This window comes from Balaenoptera musculus, chromosome 19 (genome assembly GCF_009873245.2).
Source record: "Balaenoptera musculus isolate JJ_BM4_2016_0621 chromosome 19, mBalMus1.pri.v3, whole genome shotgun sequence".
In the NCBI taxonomy this organism is placed as follows: domain Eukaryota; kingdom Metazoa; phylum Chordata; class Mammalia; order Artiodactyla; family Balaenopteridae; genus Balaenoptera; species Balaenoptera musculus.
In genome coordinates this window covers 21,856,060-21,862,059 of record NC_045803.1, presented here as the reverse complement: position 1 = coordinate 21,862,059, position 6,000 = coordinate 21,856,060, and positions in this window count along the sequence as shown.

Below are 6,000 nucleotides of genomic sequence, written 5' to 3'. Positions count from 1 at the left end.
AAGCAACACTTGTAGAAAGACTCAGCCATGATTAGAAGCTTGGAACTTGTAGTCCCCCCCACCTCCACCAACCACCCAGACGGGGAGAGATTGAGTTAATGATCAATCATGACGAAAGCTCCGTAAAAATCCCACAAGCGCAGCGTTGGGAGAGCTTCCAGGCTGGTGAACACATGGAGGTGCTGGGAGGGTGGTGCACCCGGAGCGGGCACCCAAGCTCCACATCCCTTCCCACTCATCTCTTCATCTGGCTGTTCATCTGTATTCCTTATTATATCCTTTATAACAAACAAGTAAACAAGTATTTCCCTGAGTTCTGTGAGCTGTTCTAGCAAATTATCAAACCCAAGGAGGGGGGTCACAGGAACCCTGATTTATAGCCAGTCTGTCGGATGTACAGGTGACAACCTAGGACTTGGGATTGGCATCTGAACCGGGGGCAGTCTTATGGGACTGAGCCCTTAACACCAGTTAGTGCCAGAATGGAATTGAATTATAGGACATCCAGTCGGTGTCACAGAGAATTGCTTGGTGCAGGGAGGGGCGGGTGGGGTGAACCCCTGCACATCTTGTATCAGAAGTGCTGCGAGTGTGGTACTAACATGAGAGAAAATGAGATCACGGAGTGTTTTTCCCACGCCCCTGGGGAAGCCCTCTTCCTTACCTTTAGCCACATGTTTTGCTGCAGCTGACTCACCCACACCCTGGCTCTAGAAATGGGCACAGGACATGGGTCTGGACAACCAGTGCAACCGTGGGACTAAGTGAGGGGACCTACTGAGAGCTGCGAGGGTCCATAGCCACTTCCTCCACCTGCGCAGAGAGAGGAGGGGTCCTGAGTCATGTGACGGGGGTCTCAGCCCAGCTCTCAGGGCAAAGGACCAAGGAGTCTAGGGAAAGGGACCAGGTGAGGGTCTTGGGGCCCATATTCACACCCAGAATGAGGCCGTTGCCAAGACACTGTGCAGATTTCAATTCAGTTAGGGAGAAATCCACCCAATGATGAACAGCTCCAAGATATGAAAAAAGAACATTCACAGTGATTGTTTCCTTTATTCAAGTCAAAAACAATGCGACATCTCACTGTCTGTCTCACAAGCTGATTATCACATGAGTGGAGGAACAAACATAATTCAGATGAAAATCTGATTTGGGGAAACAAAGCCTGCCCAGCCCTCCTCAAGTTAGGAGAGCAATGATGCAGAGAGACCAAGTTCTTCAAGGATATACTTTGTGGAAGCACCCGTGTCCTCCAGGATTAGGTCCTAGGTATTTCGGCACATCGACCTCCTCTCCAAAGGTCAGGTAGTGAGCAGGTAGGAAAATCAACAGGTCTTCAGAGCATTACAAGGATGAAATTAGCACAGGGTCGGATATAAGACAGAGCAGTCATCTGTCGGGGTTACCACTCTGGGACGGTGGGTGAGGTCTGGTAGTTATGTCTTCCCGTGATTGCGAGAGGATAGCGCTGAGCGGGGAGGATGGAGGGGGCGGGATTAGGCTTGCGGTTTAAGTCCTCCTTCTCTTTCATTCTCTCTTCCTTCCTTCCTCCCTTCCTCCCTCCCTTCTTTCCTCCCTTCCTTCCTCTCTTTCTCTCTCTTTCTCTTTCTTTCTTTCTTCCTTCTTTCTTTCTTCTTTCTTCCTTTCTTTCTTTCTTTCTTTCTTTCTTCCTTCCTTCCTCCCTTCCTCGCTCCCTTCCTTCCTCTCTCTTTCTCCCTCTCTCTCTTTCTCTTTTCTTTCTTTCTTCCTTTTCCTTCTTCCTTCCTGATGTAATCTCTCTCATTCTCTCTTCTTTCCCTTTCTTCTCCTTCCTTTCTTCCCTTTTCCTTTCTTCCTTTCCTTCTTTCCTTCTCTCCTTCTCTTTCTTTCTTTCTTTCCTTCTTTCTTTCTTTTTTCTTCCTTCCTTCCTTCCTTTCTTCCTTTCTTCCTTTCTTTCTTTCTTTCTCTCTTTCTCTCTATCAAGGTCTAACCTTCATTCAGAAAAGTGCACAAACTTCAAGTGTGCAGCTCAGTGAGACTTTGCACACTCTCACACACACCTATAAGCACCACCCAGATCAAGATATAGAGCATCTCCAGCACCCAGAAGGCTCCCTCAGTCCCTCCCAAGCAGTACCTGCCTCCAAGGGTAACTGATGTTCTGCTTTCTGTCACCACAGATTTTTTCCTATTTTTTTAAACTTCATATTGATGAAATAAAATTCATACTTTATGGCAAGACCAGAAAAATTTAAACATAAAATTTTTCTCTGCCCATTTGGGCCTCCTCCCTTTAGTGTGTGTTGTGCATCTGCATTAACCAGACCTCCTTAGGAGATAACATTCCTCCTTAATCTCATCAAGGGTCACAACTCTTTAGGCGATAACCTTCTTTCTTAATCTTGCAAGGGGCCATGACGACCCATGACCCACTACTCGCTTTGTACTCAGAGATCTGGATTGTGTAAACTGTCAACAATACGTCATTTAATACACAGCCCTTTGTCTCAAAAACTTACGTAACTGTGCTTTGATCTCTAACAAGTGGAACAGTTCTTGGAGCTTTCTGAGAGGCTGTTCCTGGGTTATAATCCACAGTCTGGTTCGAATAAAATTTTCTATTTCTTTCTTAGATCGACTGATTAACTTTTCTTCGACAACATGAATAGAATCACACTGTATGTCTCTCCTTTTGTTCAGGCTTCTTTGCTCAACACTGTGTCTGTGAGATTCCCCTCTGTCTCTGTGGGTGATGTGGTTGTTGTTTTTCATCGTAGTAGAGTATTCGACTCTGGGAACCCTCCACAATTGTTTATTCATTCTGTCGCCAGGCATTTGGGTTGTTTGCAATTGGGGTTATCATGAATGAGGGTTCACGACCAATCTTCTAGATGTCTGCTGGTGGATGTAAGCCCTCATTTCTCTTAGGCACGTAACTAGGAGTGGAGTTGCTGGGCCATAGGAGAGATGTATACACGGCTTTAGCAGATGGTACCCAGCAGTTCTCGGCAGGAGGCAGACCAATTGGCATCCCCACCGGCAGTAGGTGAGGGCTCCAGTCGTCCCACGTTCTCACCAGCAGTTGGTGTTGTCTGTCTTTCCCACTGCTGTCATTCTGGAAGGCTACTTGGCACGTAGGCCTCAGACACTGTGCTGACGTTGGAGCCAGCCTCACCAGGCACACGGGAGGCTGCCTTTTCTCTCGCACTTGGGTGGAGTGGATGTGTGAGATGGAGATGGTGTGGGAATTAGGCCTGGCCCGCGAGAAGCAGTCAGCCTGCGTATGGGATGCAAAATGAAATGGGAGAAAACCTGCCTGCTAGCTTTTAAATTTTTGTTTATTCATTCAACAAGTATTGATTGAGTACCTGCAAGCACTGGGAATATAGCTGTGACCAAATCAGACAAAAATCCCTCCCCTCCTGGAGCTCACACTATAGTGAAGAGAGACAGGCAAATACAATTTTTTAAAGTATGTTATACTCTCTGTATCTCAGGTGTCTTTTCCAGCACTAGGGTGATTTCCAACCAAGAGGGACCACACTATTTGGAAATGCTCATGCCTGTCCCTTGTCAGTTCAGCTCTGCTGATGTGCTTTTTCTTTTGTTTTCTGAAAAGATTATCTCAACACTCTTCTTGATATAGATGGTCTCTATATCATCTGGGAAAAAAAGTCCGTAAGGGAGTCAATTTGTAGGTATCGAGTGCTGTAGATGATAACAAGGCAGGGTAGGGGACAGTGAGGGCTGGACAGCCACAGTTTCAGATCCAGTGGCCAGGCAGGGCTTCACTGAAGAGGTGGATTTAAGTTAAGACCTGAAGGAAACGAGGCAGATATTCGGGAGAGGGAAGAAACAAGTGCAAATGCCTTGGGGTGGGAAGGTCCCTGCCCTGGTCCAGGAGCATGGAGGAGGCCAGTGTGGCTGGGGCAGAGCCAGTGGCCAGAGATGAAGAGATGAAGAAGATGAGGGGTAAGGGGGAGGGAGGCGAAGTAGGGGCCTGGAGGCACTGTAAAGGCTCTGGTTTTTCTCTGGAGTCAGACAATGGGAGTCATGGGAAGGCTTTCAGCTGAGAAGTGGCACAAGCTGACTCATCTTTTAGCAGGATCACTGGCTGCGGTGAGCTTGACTAAGAGGGCCAGGAGGGCAGCTGGGAGATCACCGAGGAGGGAGAGATGATGGTGGCATGGACCAGGGCCCAAGTGGATGTGCTGAGAAGAGATTAAATTACGGATCTACTTGAAGGAAGAGCCAACAGAATTTGCTAATGAGATGGATGTAGAATGTGAGAGAAAGAAAGACGTCAAAGCAACTGGAGGCGTAAAGCCCCTTGTTTCTGAGATCCAGAAGGCTGAAGGAGGAGCCGCTTGTTATTGTTGTTGCTTGTTTGTTGTGGGTTTTTTGAGGAGTGGGGAGTATGGTATCAGGAACTCAGTTTTGGGATGTAAAGTTGGGAAGATTGAGCGGGCAGTTGTACTTAAGGGACTGGAGTTCAGGAAGAAAGTCTGAGCTGACAAACACACTTGGGAATCTTCAGTGAGTGAGCAGGCTGTGCACAGGATGAGAGTCCCAGGGGGGTGCTATAGATAGAAAAGAGAAGGGGTGAGCCCAGACGTGGCAGCAATGTAAGTGTCCATCGATGGATGAATGGATAAAGCTGTGGTGTACATATACAATGAAATACTACTCAGCCACGAGAAAGAGTGAAATCTTGCCATTTGCAACAACATAGATGGACCATGAGGATAATATAAGTGAAAAAAGTTGGAAGGTGAAAGAAAAAAAATCATATGGTATGATCTCACTCGTATATGGAATCTAAAAACAAAAACCAAAAAAAAAAACACAAGACCCCCAAAACAAATGAACAAACAAAAAACCAAAAACAAACTCATAGACACAGAGAACAGACTCGTGATGACCAGAGGGGAAGGGAGTTGGGAGGATGGGCAAAATGGGTGAAGGGGGTCAAGTGTAAGGTGATGGATGGTAACTAGACTTTTGGTGATGACCACTTTGTAATGAACACAGATGTTGAATTATAGTGTTGTACACCTGAAACTTATATAATGTTATATACCAATTTTACCTCAATAAAAAGACAGAGGGAGCGATAGTGAGAGGCCCGCGCACCGCGATGAAGAGTGGCCCCCGCTTGCCGCAACTGGAGAAAGCCCTCGCACAGAAACGAAGACCCAACACAGCCAAAAATAAATAAATAAAAATAAATTAAAAAAAAAAGTAAAAAGCTTGAGATATAATTTACATACCATACAACTCACCCATTTAAAGTGTACAATTCAATGGCTTAAAAAAAAAAAAAAGAGAGAGGGAGGGAGAGAGAGAGAGAGGAGGGGTCAAGCAATGAACCTTGGACATTTCAGTGTTTACAAGTCAGGACTGGAGGTGGAAGCAGCAAAGATCAAGAAAGAGCAGCCGGGGAGGCCAGAGGAAACCAGGAGAGCACAGGGTCGGGGAGGCCAAGCGGAGAGGGGTGGTCAACTGGGCCAAATGCTGCCCACGGGTCGGGTAAGATGAGGACTGAGAATGACCACTGGGTTTAGTAACGTGGAGGACAGTGACCTTGACAGGAGATCATTTAGTGGGGTAGTAGGAGCAGATGCCTGCCAGAAGGGGAAGAGACAAACTGGTGACAGTGAGTGTGGAAAACTCCTGTGAGGAATTCCACCGCAAAGAGAAAGAGAGAAATGGGGTGGCGGCTAGAGGGCGCAGCAGTGCCAAAGAGAGTTTTTTTAAACAGCTTTATTGAGATATAATTCACATCGCATAAAATCCACCCTCCCTCTTTAAAGTATACAGTTCAGTAGTTTTTAGTATATTCACCAGATTGTGCAACCGTCTCCATTATCTAGTGTCAGAACATTTTTGTCACCCCGAAGAGAAACCCCATGTCCGTGAGCAGCCATTCCTCCTCTCCCCAAGCCCCTGGCAGTCACTGATCTACTTTCTGTCTCTATGGATTTGCCTATTCTGGACATTTCATATAAATGGAATCATAGA